This window comes from Salmo trutta, chromosome 15 (assembly GCF_901001165.1).
Source record: "Salmo trutta chromosome 15, fSalTru1.1, whole genome shotgun sequence".
In the NCBI taxonomy this organism is placed as follows: domain Eukaryota; kingdom Metazoa; phylum Chordata; class Actinopteri; order Salmoniformes; family Salmonidae; genus Salmo; species Salmo trutta.
In genome coordinates, this window is record NC_042971.1 from 48,473,835 (window position 1) to 48,500,071 (window position 26,237).

Below are 26,237 nucleotides of genomic sequence, written 5' to 3' on the forward strand. Positions count from 1 at the left end.
CCTAGCCCTGCTCATTCTGTTGGCTTCATGGTCTACTTACTCAGCTCTACTACATTTACATTTTACATTTTAGTCATTTAGCAGACGCTCTTATCCAGAGCGACTTACAGTAGTGAATGCATACATTTCATACAATTTCATACATTTTTTTTTTCCTATGCTGGCCCCCCGTGGGAATCGAACCCACAACCCTGGTGTTGCAAACACCATGCTCTACAAACTGATCTACGGTTCTGTTATTTCACTGTGATAATTACATGGCATAAGGTCTTAGGATGCAAAGCTCAAGGAACATTTCTATCTTATGACTTTACTCTCCTTTTTAACTCCCAAAGCCCTCCCACCCTCATAACCACATAGATAAACACACCCTGGGGACTGAGGCTTTCCCCCACTCTGAAAACACATCCATCATATTATGTTGAATGTCCTTTTGAAGAACCAATACAGTCTGAGTGTCTTTGTTCTAAATTCCTGCCTGTGTCTTGGAGTGTAGCTGCAACGAAACCCCACACTTGTACGCTAACTGGTTCTGACAGCAAGGAGAGAGGGAAAAACAGATCATCTTTTTCTCTCCTGCTCACGTTATTCGCCTGCCCCTGTATTTTTTGATGACAGATTCAAATGGATTTTCTGTGTTTTTTACATAGATACCGGGCAGGGGGGCGATCTGAATCATACAGTACCTGGTCTTACCGTGGTTGTCTGCATGGAAATGTGATGACATCAAAGCTTGGCATGCTGAGCCCCATCCCAGTCCTATACTGTAGGACATCCAGGAGAAAGGCAGCAGGGGGCTGCCTTTACATACACTAAATGTAATCAGGATGCTCTCTCATATCCTTGGCTGCTCTGACCATCTCTTAATTACAGCCTGACTAACATCCTGGTCAACAACAATACAGAATAAAACAGATGAAGCGAATATCATTTTTGTCTATATAACATAAACCAATACAGATTCTTGACATTATGGATGCAGTATCATGTACTGTATGCTTTGTGTTAATGTTTGTGATGAGATCCTCATGGGAGTGTGTAATCAGTGGTGTGTACTGGTGGCAGGCCGCGCCAAATTCAGCTTCTCTCTGGACTCTCAGCAATGGCTCTCAGTCAGTCAGTCAGTGTACTGGCACTGAGCTATATTTAGAAATTGTAATGGAAAATGTACAGTCAGGCAGGTTCCCTTTCAATCAGCCAATTACAGGATGCATAGTGGAGTAACACATGGGAACACACACACACAGGCAGCACAGGCAGCACAGTGGATGCCTGGCAGGTTTTAGCACACATCACAGGATTAGAGAGCCAGCCAAAACAAATGACGTCATGCCTCGTGTGCTCAACATCCCAGGAGGATCTTCTCTCTTACCTCTGTAACACCATCCCCACTCCCTGTCACACCCAGGACACTCTCCTAATATCATTATCTGGGGTATTAAATGTTAGACTCATTTCACCATTTGACTTTCACCTGTACTGTAGTTTGTCTCTGTACAGCTGTTGGTCCTGTCTGTGTGCTGGACTTGTCTCTGCCTATAACTCTCCTATGAGGACAGATCGTCATTAACAAGCCTTGGCCGAATACAAACAGTGTAGTTATTCCCTCCGTAAGGCAAACAGGCAAAACGTCAGTACAGAGACAAAGTGGAGTTGCAATTCAACGGCTCAGACAAGAGACGTATGTGGCAGGGTCTACAGACAATCATGGACTACAAAGGGAAAACCAGCCAGGTCGCAGACACCAACTTCTTGCTTCCGGACAAGCTAAACACCTTTTCCACCCGCTTTGAGGATAACACAGTGCCACCGACGCAGCCAGTTACCAAGGACTGTGGCTCTCATTCTCCGTGGCATCCCTAGCCGCGTCCTCAGAGCATGCGCAGACCAGCTGGCTGGACTGTTAATGGACATATTCAATCTCACCCTATCAATCAATTAAATATATTTATGAAGCCCTTTTTACATCAGCTGATGTCTCACCCAGCATAACACCCCAAACAGCAAGCAATGCAGATTATTATATATATTTTTTTTATTTAACCTTTATTTAACCAGGTAGGCTAGTTGAGAACAAGTTCTCATTTGCAACTGCGACCTGGCCAAGATAAAGCGTAGCAATTCGACACATACAACAACACAGAGTTACACATGGAATAAACAAAACATACAGTCAATAATACAGTAGAACAAAAGAAAACAAAAAGTCTATCTACAGTGAGTGCAAATGAGGGAAGTTAAGGCAATAAATAGGCTATGGTGGCAAAGTAATTACAATATAGCAATTAAACACTGGAATGGTAGATGTGCAGAAGATGAATGTGCAAGTAGAGATACTGGGGTGCAAAGGAGCAAGATAAATAAATACAGTATGGGGATGAGGTAGGTAGATAAATGGGCTGTTTACAGATGGGCTATGTAGAGGTGCAGTGATCTGTGAGCTGCTCTGACAGCTAGTGCTTAAAGCTAGTGAGGGAGATATGAGTCTCCAGCTTCAGAGATTTTTGCAGTTCGTTCCAGTCATTGGCAGCAGAGAACAGAGATGTAGAAGCTAGGAAATGCAGGAACCTAGGAAGAAACCTAGAGAGGAACCAGGCTCTGAGGGGTGGCCAGTCCTCTTCTGGCTGTGCCGGGTGGAGATTATAACAGTACATGGCCAAGATGTTCAAATGTTCATAGATGACCAGCGGGGTCTAATAATAATCATAGTGATTGTAGAGGGTACAACAGGTCAGCAACTCAGGAGTAAATGTCAGTTGGCTTTTCATATCCGAGCAGTAGAGAGAGAGAGTTGAAAACAGCAGGTCAGGGACAAGGTAGCACGTCCGGTGAACGGCTCAGGGTTCCATAGCCGCAGGCAGAACACTTGAAACTGGAGCAGCAGCACGACCAGGTGGACTTGGGACAGCAAGGAGTCATCAGGCCAGGTAGTTCTGAGGCATGATCCTAGGGCTCAGGTCCTCCGGGAGGGGAGGGAGAGGGAGAGAGAATTAGAGAGAGCATACTTAAATTCACACAGGACACCAGATAAGACAGGAGAAATACTCCAGATATAATAGACTGACCCTAGCCTCCCGGCACATAGACTATTGTAGCATAAAATCCCAGTCTGCTGTCCCCACATGCTTCATGATGTCCACCAATGTTCCTGTACCCAAGAAAGTGAAGGTAACTGAACTAAATTACTAGCACTCACTTCTGTCATCATGAAGAGCTTTGAGAGACTAGTTAAGTTTCATATCTCCTCTATCTTACCTGACAGGCGCTTGCTCAGCCCCAAAAAGATCATCAAGGACAACAACCATCCGAGCTACTGCCTGTTCACCCCGCTATCATCCAGAAGTCTAGGTCAGTACAGGTACATCAAAGCTGGGACCGAGGGACTGAAAAACAGCTTCTATCTCAAGGCCATCAGACCGTTAAATAGCCATCACTAACATTGAGTGGCTGCTGCCCTATATACGTAGACTTGAAATCACTGGCCACTTTGATAATGGAACACTAGTCACTTTTAATAATGTTTGCATTACTCATCTCATATGTATATACTGTATTCTATTGTACTGTATTTTAGTCTATGCTTCTCAGACATTGCTCGTCCAAATATTTATATATTCTCAATTGACTTCCTTTACTTTAGATTTGTGTGTATTGTTAGATATTACTTGTCAGTCAATGCAGCAAATGCATGAATGTTTCTACTGCTCTTCTGTCCAGGTTTAAGAGTGGGCTCTTTCTTTTTTTTCTTTTCTTCTTTTTTCCTTTTCTTTTCTTTTGTGTTGACTACTGGAGTCTCTCACTCTGTGTTGACTACTGGAGTCTCTCACTCTGTGTTGACTACTGGAGTCTCTCACTCTGTGTTGACTACTGGAGTCTCTCACTCTGTGTTGACTACTGGAGTCTCTCACTCTGTGTTGACTACTGGAGTCTCTCACTCTGTGTTGACTGCTGGAGTCTCTCACTCTGTGTTGACTGCTGGAGTCTCTCACTCTGTGTTGACTACTGGAGTCTCTCACTCTGTGTTGACTACTGGAGTCTCTCACTCTGTGTTGACTACTGGAGTCTCTCACTCTGTGTTGACTACTGGAGTCTCTCACTCTGTGTTGACTGCTGGAGTCTCTCACTCTGTGTTGACTGCTGGAGTCTCTCACTCTGTGTTGACTGCTGGAGTCTCTCACTCTGTGTTGACTACTGGAGTCTCTCACTCTGTGTTGACTACTGGAGTCTCTCACTCTGTGTTGACTGCTGGAGTCTCTCACTCTGTGTTGACTGCTGGAGTCTCTCACTCTGTGTTGACTACTGGAGTCTCTCACTCTGTGTTGACTACTGGAGTCTCTCACTCTGTGTTGACTACTGGAGTCTCTCGCTCTGTGTTGACTACTGGAGTCTCTCACTCTGTGTTGACTGCTGGAGTGAGTCTGGCTGTTCTGATGAATCCTGAGTGCTTAGGTAGAGTGTGGTGTGTATCCGGTTACATATGACTCAAAGTGTGTGTGGCAGAGAGAATAGCAGCTATTCTGCTGTAGCCTGGACCGTTATTACAGGTGTGTCAGGCCTAGATGCAGCTGTTAATTACTCAGACATGGCTACATGTAGTAAGTACCATGTGTCTACAGAAGGCTCACGTGTAAATGAGAACAAACTAGCTCAGTGTGTCTTACAGTTGATCTCTTAGAAAAGTAGTTTTATCTATTTTCAGAGTCGTTATGTCACTAATATGTTCACCTCTTCAAGAGCTGTTATCATTACCACACATAACTAGGGTGACTGCTGCTGTGATGGTATTCTCCCCAGCAGCAGAACAGTACTGTACCAATACCTTATCAATACCACATATGTTCAGAGAACATACAACACTAATCTGAGAACTTTACTTTCTACTGTGTTTCTATAAAACAAGGAGGCTGGGCTTTGAGGAAGGGAAGGTTTTGAACAGCTGCTCTTCTGCGCTCCTCTCCCCTCCCTCCTCTTTCCTCTCTTCTCCTCTCCCTTTCCCCTCTTCTCTCTCTTCTCCCCTCTCCCTCCACCTGTGTTATGTGGCTCCGGCTGCAGATCTGTGCTGCTGCAGTACAGTAGTCCTCTTGTACTTTCCTTAAAGATCAACTTCAATTAATGAGCGTCTGTCAGCGCTGGGCCTGGGAGTCTCACTGGCAGGAAATTGGAGGATAAGCTGCTTTTGTTCCACAGCGCCAACATTTTGTGGCTTTATTGGTTTCCTCATTCTTATTTGAACTGGACACATGAATGAAATACACACACACACACACACACACACACACACACACACACGCTCATACACAATTCATAAACACACACACAGCCCCAAATGCACACACAGAGCTACCTTTTGATTTGACTGCAAACCAACGTCCATGACTCTCTCTGATGTTTCTCAGTTTGAAGACAGTGTTCAGGATGGTGGGTGTTTTCTCTCTTTGAGGCTGGTGTTTGTTTTACTTTTTAAACACACTCCTAAATGAAGCAGTAAATGAGCTGGACTGGACAGCTCCTTGGGACCAGGTCTGGGTGAGGAGGAGAGACAGAGGGTAGTGGGCCAGGGCTGAGGTCCACAGAAAAGCTTCAAATGTAAAAATGAGTGGGACTCCCAGGGTTTTCAAAACAAGACCGGAGATTTCATTACACATACCTGGACAGCTGAGAGCATGGAAAAACACGTGCACACACTCCCTGCACCCCTGAGCAGCCGCTGGGCTGGTCAGACTTAAAACCAGAGACATAATACAGATCATTTCAACCAAATGCAGCAGTGAAAACTCCCTTTTTCCTCTCTCTCCTGTCTCATGGCCAACACGTGTCCGCTTCAGAAAAGTGAAGCGCTCTACAGAAACATGGTCATCAATCAGTCACTGCATACAGGATTGGGTGGGAGCTCTGTGGTGTGCTGCCTACCGCTCTGTGGGTTGGGTGGGTGGGTGGGCCCCGGGTGGTGGTGTTATTCTGGGCTTGGGGAAGGACTACACTGGTGTGGTTGGTACCTTTTTTAGGCCTGGTTCCATCATGTTTTGGGTGGGGCGGGCTGGGTTAAGGGATGACTGTTGGACAAGCACACCTGATTTAAATAATCATCAAGCACTTGACTGGTTAAATCAGGTGTTTGTCCGAGGCTGCGACAATAATGTGTACTGGAGACACTGCTGTAGATAGTCTGCCATTTCTTTGAATAGGGGACTAGGTCTGTGGGAATGTTTGCATCCTCAGCAGACAGCCAACCAGAAGTAACAAGATGTCTGCAGACTGCAAATGAGTCTTGAGCCAGATTAGACTAGACAGTCCTGGGGGATCGGATTTGAGATCAACCCTTAAATTGAACCTCCACTCTGCGGTCTTGAGGGAGGGGGTAGAGGGGGATCCTCTGGCAGACCTAAATCTGCTTTGAGATTCTTCCCTGTCTGTGTAAACAGGTCTGGAATATCACCTTGTTTTGTGTGTGTATTGACACACCATTAAATGTCTGTAAGTGACACCATTGTGTGTGTGGGGTGTGTCCGCTTGAACGCTGTTCTACCGGAACCTATTCCTATTCAGCCGACAGTCTTTTAAACTTATCGTGTGTGTGTGTGTGTGTGTGTGTGTGTGTGTGTGTGTGTGTAATACAGTTTTTCCATAGGAAGCCTGTTCCCATTAAAGTCATACTCCTATTGTGGTCAAAGGTCCTAGAGACGAAGCAAGTTCTACTGCTCCGTTTGATATTCTAGTGAAGTAATCCAAGTCGAGTGACTCTTCACTGACCCATCTCTCCAGACGTAGGGTCAAACCGCCGGCCCGCTGCACCGTGGGTTCACCATCGTCTTAACGCTCTAACTCCCCTTCAGAGACTGATGGATATCTTGGTGCATCTAATCGGTTCATTATCCACTGTCTTTGTGCATTAGACACAGTGTGAGAGGACAGCTGTCTGTATGTTGCTCTGCTCTGGGCTGTCTGTCTGTCTGTGTGTGATATTTGGCGTCGAGAATGTGTGTCATGTGTTTCGTTTTTCGGGGAGGGCTCCCCTTGCCTCGTCTCTCGGGCTGACACTTGACCCACAGGGTAATCACGGAGGGATTTGGGATGCCTTTGGCTGACACACAGAGTTTAGGGGAAGAGGGCTGGTTTGGTGCTGGAGCGTTGTATGTGTCTTTGCTTGATTGTGACAAGGGCTTTATACAGGTAAATATGGGTCTACAGTCTTCCCCTTTTAAGACCAACTCAGCAATTACAATGTGCCAGTCCCCAAACTTCACTAACCATTGATGTTTGACTCATTGTAGCTCTTTAGAATGTCAAGCCTTGATGCTACCTTGTTTGTCTGTGTCTCCTTTTCAGCAAATCGATAAAGCTGTAAAAGTACTGCAATAAAAGGGGTCAGAGTTCATTAGATGTCAATCTGGATGACCAGCAAGGTCAGCATGGCACATGCAGCTGCTCTCTGGTTGGCTGATTTGATAGGGCGGAACGAGGACAATGTCCTCAATGAGGAATAGCTGAGTGGGAGGAGAGAGGATCTATCATAGATTCCTCCTGATGACAACCATGACACTGGTCTGGCTGTGTCCTGCAGCTCGTCTCCTCTACAGACCGCCACATGTACAGGAGCAGAGAAATGAATGATCTCTTACAAGCCAACAATCCCCATGGGCTTAGATTCTCTCTAAATCAACTCAACAGAATAGCCTTGTAGTCTGGGAAATTAACTTCTGAGCAGTGAGTTGTCTGTTTATAAACAGTTAAGTCATACTGCCATTGTTATTGAGCAAGATGGGCACTATGTGCGCTGAGTGTACAAAACATTAGGAACACCTTCCTAATATTGAGTTGCACCCCTCTTTGTCCCCAGAACAGCCTCAATTTGTCGCGGCGTGGATTCTACAAGATGTCGAAAGCGTTTCACAGGGATGCTGGCCCATGTTGACTCCAATGCTTCCCACAGTTGGCTGGATGTCCTTTGGGTGGTGGACCATTCTTAATACACACAGGAAACCGTTGATGAAAAACCCAGCAGCATTGCAGTTCTTGACATAAACCAGTGCGCCTGGCACCTACTACTATACCCCATTCAAAGGCACTTAAATATGTGACCGACCGGCTCGATTCGGTCTTAGTGGTTCCTCAATTAAAAGTTTTGAGCTTATGCCGTAACCGTTTGTGGTAGATGGTGGCAGATTGTGGTAAATTGCGTCATTCTGTCATTGCACCACACTAAGGGGAGTGAGAACGCTGATCTGTAGGTAGTCTAAACTGTGGCACAAATTGACTATCTTTTTGTAAATTAATGGAGGTTTGAATATTTGTCAGTCTTCTTTTTTTTGCTGGCGGGTGGTCCGGAGTTCAAATAAAATTTTATTGGTCACATACACATACTTAGCAGATGTTATTGGTCACATAGACATACTTAGCAGATGTTATTGGTTACATACACATACTTAGCAGATGTTATTGGTCACATACACATACTTAGCAGATGTTATTGGTTACATACTTAGCAGATGTTATTGGTTACATACACATACTTAGCAGATGTCATTGGTTACATACACATACTTAGCAGATGTTATTGGTCACATACACATACTTAGCAGATGTTATTGGTCACATACTTAGCAGACGTTATTGGTTACATACACATACTTAGCAGATGTTATTGGTTACATACTTAGCAGATGTTATTGGTCGCATACACATACTTAGCAGATGTTATTGGTCGCATACACATACTTAGCAGATGTTATTGGTCGTATACACATACTTAGCAGATGTTATTGGTCGCATACACATACTTAGCAGACGTTATTGGTTACATACACATACTTAGCAGACGTTATTGGTCGCATACACATACTTAGCAGACGTTATTGGTCGCATACACATACTTAGCAGATGTTATTGGTTACATACACATACTTAGCAGACATTGGTCACATGCATATACTTAGCAGATGTTATTGGTTACATACACATACTTAGCAGACGTTATTGGTTACATACACATACTTAGCAGACGTTATTGGTTACATACACGTACTTAGCAGACATTATTGGTCACATGCATATACTTAGCAGATGTTATTGGTTACATATACATACTTAGCAGATGTTATTGGTTACATACACATACTTAGCAGATGTTATTGGTCACATAGACATACTTAGCAGATGTCATTGGTTACATATACATACTTAGCAGATGTTATTGGTCACATACACATACTTAGCAGATGTTATTGGTCGCATACACATACTTAGCAGATGTTATTGGTCGCATAGACATACTTAGCAGATGTTATTGGTCGCATACACATACTTAGCAGATGTTATTGGTCACATACACATACTTAGCAGATGTTATTGGTCGCATACACATACTTAGCAGATGTTATTGGTCGCATACACATACTTAGCAGATGTTATTGGTCGCATACACATACTTAGCAGATGTCATTGGTCGCATACACATACTTAGCAGATGTCATTGGTCGCATACACATACTTAGCAGATGTCATTGGTCGCATACACATACTTAGCAGATGTCATTGGTCACATACACATACTTAGCAGATGTTATTGGTTACATACACATACTTAGCAGATGTTATTGGTTACATACACATACTTAGCAGATGTTATTGGTTACATACACATACTTAGCAGATGTTATTGGTTACATACACATACTTAGCAGATGTTATTGCGGGTTTAGCGAAATGCTTTTTTGAGTAAGAACTTGTCGCATTTACACTTGACATGTGGACTGACGACTTTCGAAAAATGGGCGCGGTGGGCTTTTGTTTTCTCCCTCTCTAATAACAGAAATAAATTATTCTAAGTAACAAACAGTCTTTATTTACCACAGTGTAGAAGAGTGATAACCACTCTCTATAGAAAGTGGGTTTCTGAAACATGGAGTCCTTCTTTGCTGATGTGAAGAAGAAACTGAATGAGAGTCCAGCGAGGATAGGGAGGGGAAAAAGGTTACCCATATTTTCAAGACCTGAGCTACTTCATTTGTTTATGAAATGTACTAGTTTATTTAGGCAATTTTAATATTTGTTTAGGCTTGACCTATTTAGTAGGCTATTTCGCAGCATTAAGCTATATTTGTCAGCATAAAGCTGAGGGACTCACTCATTCGTGGCTTTGGAACAAAATAAATAAGTACCAACATTATTCTGATAGTCTTTAATAAAGAAATGTTTTGACCAAATTAATCTGCTCATGTTGTGTGTTCAATAATTTGTGACATTGTGGTTACAATGAAGAATGTAAACGAAATAAATCAAATAAAGCCTATTCATAATGAATAATCAGATGCTTAATTGTTTTTATGACTCCAGACAGTGGGCTATTATTCCTGTTATTTTTGTCCTGCATTCATTCATTTGACTGAAGGTCTATTCAACATGCCATGAATTAAGAACAGATTATTTTTATTTTTTTTACAATGAAATGTGGCACATTGACAACTCAAATCGCTTTCAAAATCAAATGTTTTGGTCACAGACACGTGTTTAGCAGATGTTATTGCGGGTGTAGCGAAATGGTTGTGTTTTTAGCTCCGACAGTGCAGTAATATCTAACAAGTAATATCTAACAATTTTACAACATATACACACCAATCTAAGTAAAGCAGTGCCATTAAGAATATATAAATATATGAAGAACCTTCTAATATTAGACAAATAACTTAAAAAACAGTCCATTCTTCACTGTATTTCTTCAAATCGCTGTGCATGAAAAGGATGTCATCCATCGTGCCTGATCGCAGGCTCACAGCTGGCTTCTCTCTGAAACCACACATCCATCTGAAAGTGATGCTTTATCTTTTGGAACCACACAATTATCAGGTGAACAGTTGGCCTCTTGAAGCGATAGAGGAAATCAATAAAATCCACAAGTATTATTTCACAATAGCTGGCCTTATGTTATCTGCAGTTTTGAGCTGAGCTGTCCCACTCCGTGGTGGATAACATCCACTCTTCGTTTATGTAATGGGCTGTAAGGCACAATTATCCTATTTTTAGTCCACATGTCAAGTGTAATTGTGCTATCGTATTTACCAGTACATACTGTATATTATTTTATTTATATTGAAACTATTTCTGATATTGCTACTATGCAAGTAACCATTTGGCTGTACCGTTTACACCTTCTGTAGAGACCCATCCACTTAGCAAGACTTAGCAAAATATTGATGTATAAAATGAATATTCATATGTGTGGTCGTAACATGATTTTGTGACATATCACAACAATATCAAGTGACCATATCAAGTGTCCACCACAAATATATTGCGCATGCATCTGTTTATGTACTGTACACGTGCACCTCACTCAGGTTTCAACTCAGGTTGCATGGCCTTATCTTATGTATAGAATACTATGTGATAAGTGCCTGTGTGACAGTATATAAAGTATGTTAATGTACTGGTGTGAAGGCATTTGGGCAGTGATGTAAAGTACTTCAATAAAAATATAAATATAAATACTTTAAAGTACTACTTTTGGGGGGTATCTGTACATTACTTTACTATTTATATTTTTGGCAACTTTTACTTCACTACATTCCGAAATAAAATAATGTACTTTTTACTCCATACATTTCCCCTGACACCCAAAAGTACTTACATTTTCACAGGAAAAAGGGTCCAATTCACACACAATTCACACAAGTGAACATCCCTGGTCATCCCTACTGCATTTGATCTGACAGACTTTCTAAACATTTTTTTTTTGTAAATTATGTCTCAGTGTTGGATTGTGTCCCTGGCTATCCGTCAATAAAAAAATGTTTTAAATATTGGTCCGTCTGGTTTAATATAAGGAATTTTTAATTATTCATGCTTTTACTTTTGAGACTTAAGTACATTTTAGCAATTCCATTTACTTTTGATACTTAGGTATTTTTGAAACCAAATACTTTTAGACTTTTACTCAAGTAGAATTTTACTGAGTGACTTTTACTTTTACTTCAGTCATTTTCTATTAAGGTATCTTTAAATTTACTCAAGTATGACAATTTAGTACTTTTACCACCGCTGGATGTGACTGGGGGTTATAGCATTTCTTTCACATAACCCATCAATTTAGACAAGTGTGTCTGGGTATTTATAAAATATATTTATCTGGACACTCTCTGTTTACCTGGAATTTATCCTTATTGTACTACACTACTCACTGTTTAGCACATGACCTCACATGTGAATCCTTAAAGAGATGGGTGTGGCTGGCTTAAGAGGGTGTGAATAATGCTGAATGGGTGTAGACAATGGAGAGCTCTCCAGTAGGTACCAAAAATATTCAAAGGCCCTTTTCTCAAAAGTGAGTTTACAAGTTTATCAACTTTCAAAGCAGAATTACTTTCCCATTGTTCCTCAAAAATGCAGTGTATGACATACCATTTTGTAGCTCTGAGTCTCTACTTTTTACCAATCTAAAAAAACTATTTCATATGTTGCTACATAACACCAAATCCAGGTGGTGAGTCACAAATGTACTTAAACATTAGAGGAAATTGTGAGGAACAGTAGGCCTATGGAACATGTGGTATTTCAGTCAAGCCTTGACACTGACACTCTCCCCTCTCCTGGCCCAATAGCTCCGTACTGTAACTGTACCTTCTCCCCACACACCTCCCCCACACTCCTTCCTATGCACATCTAAGTAGTTAGACGTCTTACCCCATTCTGCTTTATCAGTGAGCTCGCTAATTCAAGTCTGCTGACGTACTGTAAATACAATTAACCCCAGTTAATTGTGTGATGTTAATTTTGTGTTTGGGACATGTTCTCACTGACTGCCGGTAGCCCCGGATTCTCTCTGTACTCTGGGAGGATGACATCATAGGTTTCAGGTTGCCTTGCGTGGCTTTGTTTCCCATGGGCATTGGGTTAGAGTGTAGACCTGGAGAGAATGGACAAGAGACACTGTGTTATTGGCTCTTATGATGTGTTGACAGATCTGGCAGATGTTTCTTCCTTCAGTCCAAATAGTTTGCAAGTGTTATGAGCCAGGTTGAAAAGTTTGTGGATTTTTTTGTCAAGACAAAACAGTATAATCTAGAGCAAACTAGTATGTTTGAGATGTGTGTTTGTGCTTGTATGGAGGATTGTTGTGTCTATTTTGTCATCTGTGTTCAGGTTGTGTGTGTGTGTGTGTGTGTGTGTGTGTGTGTGTGTGTGTGTCTGCATATGTCTCTGTTCCCCTCTTGTCTTTCTCATGACAGAGGGCCCCTGTACACTCCGGTGGGAGTTGTATGACATCTTTATGTGTGAGCATTTCCTTTTCTTCTGAACCTCATGAGAAGTAATCTGGAACGGGATCAAAGATATGTTAAAAACCAAGCAAGGTAGCGCTCCTCTCCTGCCAGCACATCTATCAATCTATTCCATCAATGCACAACAGAGCAGTACCCAAAACAGAGAGAAGTGACAATGTCAAGGTCTGGTTTTGAAGCTGTTGCTCTGAGGGTCTAGTAACGCTCTCCGCAGATGTTTTGTTGTGTGAGGACAGTGTATTAAAACAGAATGGTGGTGTAATTATGTGAAATACAATGCTAGTTGCACTGCTAGCTCATATATTAATTAATTCTAACCTAGGCTGGATGGGTCCACGGCATAATGAGGTCCATAGATCTTTGCTTTGAACCAGCTAGTGAGTAATTATAGAGCTAAATCATGATTAGATGTGTGGGTGGAACTATTGCATCAATGTAGCTTGTTTATTTGTTTATTTGGTTCCCCATTAGCTTTTGCAGAAGAAGAAGCTATTCTTCCTGGGGTCCACACATAAAACATAACAAGTAACAAAACACTGATACACTGATAGATGAGGACAATCACACACATTTAAAATACAACCATATACAAACAATTCAACTAAATATTAAAACAAACAATACAACAACAAAATTGGGTTAATATGTCTGTGTGTTTTGTGTGTGTATTAATATTTCTCATAAAAACTTGAAGAGAATCAGTTAAACTCTCGTCAACCCTCAACCAGGAAAGACTGGCATGCCTCCCGAGTGGCACAGCGGTCTAAGGCACTGCACTGCATTGCAGTGCTAGAGACGTCACTACAGACTCTGGTTTGTTCCCAGGCTGTGTCACAACCGCCCGTGATCGGGAGTCCCATAGGGCGGCTCACAATTGGCACAGCGTCATCCAGGTTAGGTGAGGGCTTGGTTAGGGGGGTAGGCTGTCATTGTAAATAAGAATTTGTTCCTAACTGACTTGCCTAGTTAAATAAAGGTAAAAAAATGTAATGTTGAATGTGCAGTTAAGGGAGAGGAGCAGTGGTGTAAAGTTCTTAAGTACTCAACTAGTACAGTTGATTTTTGTGTAAAAAAAACACAGAACATTTATAACAGACATACCTCTCCCCATCTTCACAACAACTTTGTCAATATGACTTGAACATGATAACTGACCACCCAGTGTTATACCTACTGTGCCTAGGAGTTTAGCATCCTCAACTTGCTCAATGGTCACACCCTTTATGTACAACTCCAGTTGAGGTTTAGGGCTTAGAAATGTTTTGAACCAAATACAATGCTTTTATACTGAACAAAAATATAAACGAAACATGCAAAGTGTTACTTCCATGTTTCATGAGCTGAAATAGAAGATCCCAGAAGTGTTCCATATGCACAAAAAGCTTACTTCTCTCAACTTTTGTGCACAAATGAGTTTACATCCCTGTTAGTGAGCATTTCTCCTTTTCCAATATAATCCATCCACCTAACAGGTGTGGCATATCAATAAGCTGATTAAACAGCATGATCATTACACAGGTGCACACTTTAATCAGTACTTTGTTGAAGCACCTTTGACAGCGATTACAGCATTGAGTCTTCTTGGGTATGACTCTACAAGCTTGGCACACCTGTATTTGGGGAGTTTCTTCCATTCTTCTCTGCAGATCCTCTCAAGCTCTGTCAGGTTGGATGGGGAGCGTTGCTGCACAGCTATTTTCAGGTCTCTCCAGAGATGTTCGATCAGGTTCAAGTCCGGGGTCTGGCTGGGCCACTCAAGGAAATTCAGAGACTTGTCCCGAAGCCAGTCCTGCATTGTCTTGGCTGCGTGCTTAGAGTCGTTGTCCTGTTGGAAGTTGAACCTTTGCCTCAGTCTGAGGTCCTGAGTGCTCTGGAGCAGGTTTCATCAAGGATGTGACGCTTGGCATTCAAGCCAAAGAGTTCAATCATGGTTTCATCAGACCAGATCATCTTGTTTCTTATGGTCTGAGAGTCTTTTGGTGCCTTTTGGAAAATGTGCCTTTTATGGAGGAGTGGCTTCCGTCTGGCCACTCTACCATAAAGGCCTGATTGGTGGAGTGCTGCAGAGATGGTTGTCCTTCTGGAAGGTTCTCCCATCTCCACAGAGGAACTCTAGAGCTCTGTCAGAGTGACCATCGGGTTCTTGGTCACCTCCTTGACCAAGGCCCTTCTCCCCCAATTGCTCAGTTTGGCCAGGCGGCCAGCTTTAGGAAGAGTCTTGGTGGTTCCAAACTTCTTCCATTTAAGAATGATGGAGTCCACTGTGTTCTTGGGGACCTTCAATGCTGCAGACATTGTTTGGTACTCGTCCCCAGATCTGTGCCTCGGCACAATTCTGTCTCTGAGCTCTACGGACAATTCCTTTGACCTCATGGCTTGGTTTTTGCTCTGACATGCACTGTCAACTGTGGGACCTTATATAGACAGGTGTGTACCTTTCCAAATCATGTCCAATCAATTGAATTTAACACAGGTGGACTCCAATCAAGTTGTAGAAACATCTCAGAATGATCAATGGAAACAGGATGCACCTGAGCTCAATTTAGAGTCTCATAGCAAAGGGTCTGAATACTTATGTAAATAAGGTATTTCTGTTTTTTATTTTTAATACATTTGCAAATCTAAAACCTGCTTTTGCTTTGCCATTATGAGGTATTCTGATATAATTAAATACATTTTTAATCCATATTAGAATAAGGCTGTAATGTAACAAAATGTGGAAAAATTCCTGCAGCTCTGTCAGACGCTGGGTATGTACATAGTAAATGGTAGGCTTCGAGGGGACTCCTATGGTAGGTACACTTATAGCTCATCTTTTGGCAGTAGTACTGTAGACTACTTTATCACTGACCTCAACTCAGAGTTTCTCAGAGCATTCAGTCAGCCCACTGACACTCCTATCAGATCACAGCAAAATCACAGTCTACTTGAACAGAGCAATACTCAATCATGAGGCATCAAAGCCAAACAAACTGAATAATATTAAGAAATGTAAGATGACAGAGATGGCAGCATCGCGACTAGTTCTCTAGACCCAATTCAATTTACTTACCGCCCCAATAGATCCACAGACGATGCAATCACCATCACTCTGCACTCTGCCCTATCCCATGTGGACAAGAGGAATAGCTATGTAAGAATGCTGTTTATTGACTATGCAGTGTCTTGCAAAAGTTTTCACCCCCTTGGCATTTTTCCTATTTTGTTGCATTACAACCTGTAATTTAAATAGATTTTTATTTGGATTTCATGTAATGGACATACACAAAATAGTCAAAATTGGTGAAGTGAAATACTATAAATTACTTGTAAAATTCAAAAAAATAAAAAACAGAAAAGTGGTGCATGCATATATGTTCACCCCCTTTGCTATGAAGCCCCTAAATAAGATCTGGTGCAACCAATTACCTTCAGAAGTCACATAATTAGTTAAATAAAGTCCGCCTTTGTGTAATCTAAGTGTCACATGATCTGTCACAGGATCTCAGTTTATATAAACCTGTTCTGAAAGGCCCCATAGTCTGCAACCCCACTAAGCAAGGAGCACCACCCAACAAAGTGGTACCATGAAGACCAAGGAGCTCTCCAAACAGGTCAGGGACAAAGTTGTGAAGAAGTACAGATCAGGGTTGGGTTATAAAAAAATATCAAACTTTGAACATCCCACGGAGCACCATTAAATCCATTATTAAAAAATTGAAAGAATATGGCACCACAGCAAACCTGTCAAGAGAGGGCTGCCCACCAAAACTCACAGACCAGGCAAGGAGGGCATTAACCAGAGAGGCAACAAAGAGACCAAAGATAACCCTGAAGGAGCTGCAAAGCTCCACAGCGGAGATTGGAGTATCTGTCCATAGGACCACTTTAAGCCAAACACTCCACAGAGCTGGGCTTTAAGGAAGAGTGGCCAGAAAAAAAGCCATTGCTTAAAAAAAATAATAAGCAAACACGTTTGGTGTTCGCCAAAAGGCATGTGGGTGACTCCCCAAACACATGGAAGAAGGTACTCTGGTTAGATGAGACAAAAATGTAGCTTTTTGGCCATCAAGGAAAACGCTATGTCTGGCGCAAACCCAACACCTCTCATGGTGGTGGCAGGATAATGCTGTGGGGATGTTTTTCATCGGCAGGGACTGGGAAACATGTCACAATTGAAGGAATGATGGATGGCGCTAAATACAGGGAAATTCTTGAGGGAAACCTGTTTCAGTCTTCAAGAGATTTGAGACTGGGGCGGAGGTTCACCTTCCAGCAGGACAATGACCCTATGCATCCTGCTAAAGCAACACTCAAGTGGTTTAAGGGGAAACATTTCCCATGGAATGGCCTAGTCAAAGCCCAGACCTCAGTCCAATTGAGAATCTGTGGTATGAATGCATGCTCAGCCCCCTCCTGTACTCCCTGTTCACTCATGACTGTGTGGCCAAAATCGCCTCCAACTCAATCATCAAGTTGCAGCCATCTTCGTTTTCATCAGACCGATCGAAGATAGCATATATAATTACGCTAATGTCGGGAAGGGCGCTCTCCTGGGCTATGGCAGTTTGGGAACAACAATCTGCCATTTGTGGGCATTTGGAGGTATTCATGACAGAGGTGAGAAAGGTATTTGAGTCTCCGGTATCCGGGAGAAAGGCGGCCTGCAAATTGCTTGACCTACGTCAAAACTCCTGGAGTGTGGCAGACTACGCGGTGGACTTTCGCACGTTGGCCGCCGAGAGTGCCTGGAATCCAGTCTCTTTTCGATACTTTTCTGCACTGATTTTCTGAGGAGGTTAAGGATGAGCTAGCTGCTCGGGAACCGCCGGTGGACTTCGACTCCCTTATTGCCTTAGCCATTAAAATTGATGGACGCCTAAGGGAACGCAAGAGTGAGAGGAGGTCTGGTCTCGGGCACACTCGTGCACCCGATATGGCGTGTTCACCTCCTATGGAATCCGGAAGTTTCCGAAGGCAGCTCTTCCGAGAGGAGTCAAAGCCACCCGAGCTCTCTCATGAATCTACGACGGGTGAGTTGGACACTGCTGAGCCTATGTAATTAGGAAGAACTAGGCTATCAGTTTGGGAGCGCTCACAGAGGATGAATAATACCTGTTGTCTGTACTGTGGAGGGGCAGGACATTTTATAGCTACCTGCTCTATTAGGAAACCCTTGTCTCTAGTGGGTGCCAGTACTATGGTGAGTCAGACGGGGAGTTCCCTAATTCCCATCACCCGCACACCCCTTTTTGCTCTTGTGCTGTGGGGAGACCAATCTAAGTCTCTCCGAGTGCTGTTGACTCTGGGGCTGATGAAAATCTTATGGAAGGCACGATAGCTTCGGAGCTTGGTATTCCCACTCAGCCTCTCTCTGTGCCCATGGATGCTAGGGCACTGGACAGCCACTCTATAGAGGAAGTCACCCAATAAAATTCGATTTGATTTGAAATGCTATAGATGGAAGGAAAGTAGTGTGGAAACCAACCAAAAAACTATTAGGCAACAACAAATTTAATCCCCTTTAGACAACTTCCTGGACAAAACGTTCCACTGTAATAGTATATTTGACCTCTAAGCTTCTCGATCAAATCTAAACATTTCAGACAGAAAACCGAAGAACAACAATGACAAATGGTTTGATGAAGAATGCAAAAACCTATCCAACCAAAAACATAGAGACCCAGAAAACCTGAGCCTACACCTTCACTATAGTAAATCACTAAAACAATACAGAAATAGACTACTGGAAAAAGGAACAGCACGTCAGAAATTAGCTCAGTGTAATTTAAGAATCCATACTCTAACCACTTCTGGGAAAATTGGGAAACACTAAACAAACAACACAAGTTATCTTTCCAAAACGGAGATGTATGGGTAAACCACTTCTCCAATCTTTTTTGCCCTATAACAAAGAACAAACAGCAAAAACATATAAACTCAGCAAAAATAGTCTTATCTTTCAAAGATAATGCGTAAAAATCCCAATAACTTCACAGATCTTCATTGTAAAGGGTTTAAACACTGTTTCCCATGCTTGTTCAATGAACCGTAAACAATTAATGAACATGCACTTGTGGACAATTAAGGTCACAGTTATGAACACTTAGGACACTAAAGAGGCCTTTCTACTGACTCTGAAAAACACCAAAAGAAAGATGCCCAGGGTCCCTGCTCATCTGCGTGAACTTGCCTTAGACATGCTGCAGGGAGGCATGAAGACTGTAGATGTGGCCAGGGCAATACATTGCAATGTCCGTATTGTGAGACGCCTAAGACAGTGCTACGGGGAGACAGGATGGACATCGTCCTCGCAGTGGCAGACCACGTGTAACAACACCTGCACAGGATCGGTACATCCGAACATCACACCTGCGGGACAGGTACAGGATGGCAACAACAACTGCCCGAGTTACACCAGGAACGCACAATCCCTGCATCAGTGTTCAGACTGTCTGCAATAGGCTGAGAGAGGCTGGACTGAGGGCTTGTAGGCCTGTTGTAAGGCAGGTCCTCACCAGAAATCACCGGCAACAACGTCGCCTTGGGGCACAACCCTACCGTCGCTGGACCAGACCGGACTGGCAAAAAGTGCTCTTCACTGACGAGTCGTGGTTTTGTCTCGCCAGGGGTGATGGTTGGATTCGTGTTTATCGTCGAAGGAATGAGTGTTCACCGAGGCCTGTACTCTGGGGCGGGATCGATTTGGAGGTGGAGGGTCCGTCATGGTCTGGGGCGGTGTGTCACAGCATCATCGGACTGAGCTTGTTGTCATCGCAGGCAATCTCAACACTGTGCGTTACAGGGAAGACATCCTCCTCCTTCATGTGGTACCCTTCCTGCAGGCTAATCTTGATATAACCCTCCAGCAATGCCACCAGCCGTGCTGCTCGTTCTGTGCGTGATTTCCTGCAAGACAGGAATGTCAGTGTTCTGCCATCACCAGCAAAGAGCTCGGATCTCAATCTCATTGAGCACGTCTGGGACCTGTTGGATCGGATGGGGTAACATCTCACAGTGGGGTAACATCTCACAGCAAGAACTGGCAAATCTGGTGCAGTCCATGAGGAGGAGATGCACTGCAGTACTTAATGCAGCTGGTGACCACACCAGATACTGTCTGTTACTTTTCACCCCCCTTTGTTCAGGGACACATTATACCATTTCTGTTAGTCACATGTCTGTGGAACTTGTTCAGTGTATGTCTCAGTTGTTGAATCTTATGTTCATACAAATATTTACACATGTTAAGTTTGCTGAAAATAAACGCAGTTGACAGTGAGAGGACTTTCTTTTTTTGCTGAGTTTACATGATCAAATACAAATCTTAGAATCAACTATTAAAGACTACCAGAACCCACTGGATTATCCAATTACATTGAATGAACTACAGGACAAATCCAAGGAACCAAGGACTGATCACCCTACTCCATAGAAGTGGAGACAAATTTGACCCCAATAACTACTGTGGGATATTCATCAACAGCAACCTTGGGAAATCTTCTGCATTATCAAGTCAAATCAAAATGTATTTGTCACATGCGCCGAATACAACAAGTGTAGACCTTACCGTGAAATTCTTACTTCCAAGCCCTTAACCAACAGTGCAGTTCAAGAAGAGTTAAGAAAATATTTACCAAATAAACTGAAGTAAAAAATAATAAAAAGTAACACAATAGAATAACAATATTATTGACAGCAGACTCGTACATTTCCTCAGTGAAAACAATGTACTGAGCAAATGTCAAATTGGCTTTTTACCAAATTACTGTACTACAGACCACATATTCACCTTGCACACCCTAATTGACAAACAAAAAAACCAAAACAAAGGCTAAGTCTTCTCATGCTTTGTTGATTTCAAAAAAGGTTTGGCATGATGGTCTGCTATACAAATTGATGTGGTGTTGGGGGAAAAACATACAACATTATAAAATCCATGTACACAAGCAATAAGTGTGTGGTTAAAATTGGCAAAAAAACACATTTCTTTCCACAGGGCTGTGGGGTGAGACAGGAATGCAGCTTAAGCCCCACCCTCTTCAACATATATATCAATGAATTGGCGAAAGCACTACAACAGTCTGCAGCACCTGGCCTCACCCTACTTGAATCTGAAGTCAAATGTCTACTGTTTGCTGATTATCTGGTGCTTCTGTCCCCAACCAAGGAGGGCCTACAGCAGCACCTAGATCTTCTGCACAGATTCTGTCAGACCTGTGTCCTGACAGTAAATCTCAGTAAGACAAAAATAATGGTGTTCCAAAAAATGTCCAGTTGCCAGGACCACAAATACAAATTCCATCTAGACAACGTTGCCATAGAGCACTCAAAAAACTATATCTCGGCCTAAACATCAGCGCCACAGGTAACTTCCACAAAGCTGTGAACGAGCTGAGAGACAAGGCAAGAAGGGCCTTCTAACGCCATCAAAAGGAACATAAAATTTGACATACCAATTAGGATGTGGTTAAAAATACTTGAATCAGTTATAGAACCCATTGCCCTTTTTGGTTGTGAGGTCTGGGGTCCGCTCACCATTCAAGAATTCACAAAAATTCACAAAAATTGAATTCACAAAAATTGAGAGAGAGAGAGAGAGAGAGAGAGAGAGAGAGAGAGAGAGAGAGAGAGAGAGAGAGAGAGAGAGAGAGAGAGAGAGAGAGAGAGAGAGGGAGAGAGAGAGAGAGAGAGAGAGAGAGAGAGAGAGAGAGAGAGAGAGAGAGAGAGAGAGAGAGAGAGAGAGAGAGAGAGAGAGAGAGAGAGAGAGAGAGACTATACCCAACACAGCCTGCTAGATTCAGTTTCATCTGAATACCTATATTCCCCACTGTGTCTGCACCAGGCAGAGAGTTGGCCCTTGGACTTCAGTGAGGAAGTCGATCATTCTGTCAGTCATCTGCTTTAGAGAGGAGGCAGAGTCACTAGAGCCTGGAAAGTCAACCTCTTCCTCTGTGATGTCAAATAAACAGAGGCAGTGAGGCAGGCCCTCTTTCTCCCCTGCTGTGTTTTCATAGTGTCCAGTCCCCTGCATAGACACGGGTGTTGATGGTAGAGCCACTAGATAAACTCAGCCAGTCTCTGGCTTTGCACTGACGTAATCACACACACGCACAGACAAACACGCACGCACATACACACACCTCTCCAAGGAAACAGTCATTCTGCTACATGACCCAACAGGAGACCTGGTAGCAGCCAGCAGGTAGTTGGTTATCTGTAATTGATGGATCATGCCTCTGACAGCCTAATGACAATCTATTTGCTGAGGAGGTGGCAGGTAGGATGGCCTCCTGTAGAATCAACTTGCTGAGGCAAAGCTGTAACACTTGTTGAGTCTACAAAGTGTCTGCAGAATGGAACAGCTAATTTAGAATGCACGAGAGGAGGGATTTGTCAGTGAGCCTGTATTGAATACCTCTAGACACAGCACCTCTGATGATTTGACCGTGTCTCACAGACAACATAGTGGCATACATAGAAACACACGGATGTGTGGAATAATAGATCTCTGCTATTACATACAGTTCCATAGACATTCTGTACACATGCAGTGCATGCTACAACAAATGTCCCACCCCTCTGGAAGTGTCTGCCTTTGAGTTGGCGGGCACTTGCACTCTTAAAAGGGTGTGGAGAGAGTGGAGCGGTGTGTAGGAGCTGTTAATCCAGTTGTGGAATTGTACTTATGTGATGGTTTATTTATGTGATGCTGCTGGTGTTTGCATCGGCGCGCCCTGAGCCTCTGGCTACTGTTGGTGCTGCCGGACGGTGAGAGCTGGAATACAGAAAGACACAGGGATGTTACATACTGCACACTGATAAAGATCCTGAGTATTTTGGAGATGCAAGGTAAAGTGTGTGTGTGTGTGTGTGTATACATTAGCTACTGGCAGGGTTCCTGTTAGTGAGCTAAGGATAAGCACTGTGTTCTGCGTTGTGCAAGAGTAATGCCTGATTAATCAAACACAGTGTTACAGCTTTAACTGCTGTCTGTCACTCCAGCATTCTGTTAGCAGAGAGATGAGGCTTTTCAGGGACGTGCTCAGGTGTGCTGTCAAGGTGCTGTCACCACTTCATTGAGCCAGTGTTAGGAAGGGCTACAGGATATATGAATGGGATTAGAGGGAGTGAGGGGAGAGGCTGAATATAAGTAGTGGCTGTCTGTTAGAATGGTGCTGGCTGTGGAGGAATGTGAGGGGTTGAACTGTGGTAATGTGTTTGGCTAACAGTGGTCCAGTTAAAGACACAGACCAGCAGGTAGAGCTCATAGGAGGTAGGTTTAGTTCAAGACCTGTGAGGGGGTGACAGACAGAGGAGGGAGAGAAAGGAAGATGACAGAGGACAAAGGCAGGAGTGTGACTGGACACCCAGTCAGAGCGTGTGATTACATTCTAGTTTTGTTCCATGAGATCACAGTAGTGGCAGAGGGAGACTTAGACTAGCAGCAGCTGTTGGGTCTGTCTCTGCTCTCTGGTTACAAGCTGGCACTGCCCACACATTTGGATGGGTAGAGAGGCACGTCGCAGAGTAGACCTTTTTGCAGGGCTAACACACTGAGGGTGGGCATGGGGGGTTTGTATAGACACAGCATGCTTGGCAGGAGAAGAGAGGGATGGGAAAGGAGGTGTGAAAGAGAGACCCCCCCCGCCTTGGTGGAAACATATTGGCAATGTAGTCGGTATTTCAATCACCATTTTAGTGTGAAAACCTGACAATAATAATCATTGACACATCCGAATACCCAGACTAGCCTACTACATACTTAAACTGTATACTATGTACTCATCGCCGCATACTATTTAGCACATACCATTTAGTAAAAAGTATGCAGTATGCCGCAATGCAATAGCGGCTCTTGACTGGCTGAGTAGGTGGGGCGTGGCCGAGTGTGGGTGGATTCTCCAAATTCAACAGACATGCATCGCATTAACCAGACTGATAGTAGCTCATTTCCAATTTGATTCATTTCTCTAAACACTGAATAGAATAGTAATGGAGTTATAGGCCTACTCAGGCTGGTTATAGGCAGACTATCACATTCGACCTATACCATAGCCCATCTATCCTATTTAAAAAGGGCAGAAGACAGAAACAGATCATTTGGTTCCATTTCAACATATTTATTAGTGAAACCAAAGTGCTGTAACATACAGTGCCTTCGGAAAGTATTCAGACCCATTGACTTTTTCCACATCTTGTTACTTTACAGCCTTATTCTTAAATGGATTAAATAAAAACATTTATTCAGCAATCGACGCACAATACCCCAATGACAAAGCGAAAACAGGTTCCTAAGTATTCAGACCCTTTGCAATGAGACTCAAAATTGAGCTCAGGTGCATCCTGTTTCCATTGATCATCCTTGAGATGTTTCTACAACTTCATTGGAGTCCACCTGTGGTAAATTCAATTGATTGGACATGTTTTGGAAAGGCACACACCTGTCTATATAAGGCCCCACAGTTGACAGTGCATGTCTGAGCAAAAACCAAGCCATGCGGTTGAAGGAATTGTCCATAGAGCTCAGAGACAGGATTATGTCGAGGCACAGATCTGGGGAAGAGTACCAAAAAATGGCTGCAGCATTAAAGGTCCCCAAGAACACAGTGGCCTCCATCATTCTTAAATGGAAGAAGTTTGGAACCACCAAGACTCTTCCTAGAGCTGGCCGCCCGGTCAAACTAAGCAATCGGGGGAGAAGAACCTTGGTCAGGGAGGTGACCAAGAACCTGATGGTCACTTTGACAGAGCTCTAGAGTTCCTCTGTGGAGATGGGAGAAACTTCTGGAAGGACAACAATCCCTGCCGCCACTCCTCAGTAAAAGGCACATGACAGCCCCCTTTGCCAAAAGGCGCTCAGGACCTCAGACTGGGGGCGAAGGTTCACCTTCCAACAGGACAACGACCCTAAGCACACAGCAAAGACAATGCGGGAGTGGCTTCAGGACAAGTCTCTGTGAATGTCCTTGAGTGGCCCAGCCAGAGCCCGGACTTGAACCCGATCAAACATCTCTGGAGAGACCTGAAAATAGCTGTGCAGCAACGCTCCCCATCCAACCTGACAGAGCTTGAGAGGATCTGCAGAGAAGAATGGGAGAAACTTCCCAAATACAGGTGTGCCAAGCTTGTAGCATCATACCCAAGAAGACTCGAGGCTGTAATCGCTGCCAAAGGTTCTTCAACAAAGTACTGATTAAAGGGTCTGAATTCTTTCTGTTTTCAATTTTTTATAAATTTGCAAAAATGTTCAGCTGTTTTTGTTTTGTCATTATGGGTTATATACTTTTGGAGCTCACTGTAAATTACATCAAATAGCCTAGTACCCCCGGTAAAACTTTTCAAATGTTCAAATCAAAAGGCTATTGCACAAAAAAAAAACATGGACAGTCGGGTGCATTGCAAATTCAGAACCGCTGGACAGCAACATAATAAACTAAAGCACTGATCATTGGGAACAAGATCAGAATGACTGCTAAGGCTTGATCCACAAATGAAATAATTAAATAAGTAGCTTACAAATCTAAAACAATCCATATGTTCAAAATCAAAAGGCCTGATTTAACATGACATCAATAACGCCACATCCTGAGTCCCCGGTGGCGACACATTCAGAAATCAAAAGATGGTTTAGTATTTAGTTTAAAAGCTCTGACAAAGGCCAAGAGAACAATAAACACTTTTCATTGAGAAAACAGAAATCCGCTTTGGGTAATAAAAAAAAAATCGGAGGTAAAGACAGCTTTAGGTTGGATATTCGACGGATATTCGCCTGTAGTTTTCCTTACGTCCTCTAACAGCAGTTAGGGACGTCAACATAGTGACAAATCACATTTTTCAAATTTAACCATTACTCCTAAAACTTTCAAAACTGGTTGTAGCTAACCCGATGGCATAGACACAAATTGCACACACTTTTGTTTGTCGATTTACATCTCGCACTATTTTAAATTATTTATTTACATTTTTGAATTTCAATAGCTCATT

At 43.0% G+C, this 26,237-nt stretch overlaps 1 protein-coding gene across 4 annotated transcripts in view; it reads left to right on the forward strand.

The window, feature by feature from the left end:
- The window catches only part of LOC115149215 (bone morphogenetic protein receptor type-1B), a 120,011-nt gene that overhangs the window by 10,517 nt on the left and 83,257 nt on the right, over positions 1–26,237 (forward strand). Inside the window, exon 1 of one of the 4 annotated variants that reach the window (XM_029691878.1) lies at positions 23,000–23,102. The exons of the other annotated variants lie outside the window; for them this stretch is intronic. The gene's annotated coding sequence lies outside the window, so the exon portion shown is untranslated. Of the gene's footprint in view, positions 1–22,999; positions 23,103–26,237 lie in introns of those variants that run through there. 4 annotated transcript variants of the gene reach the window in all.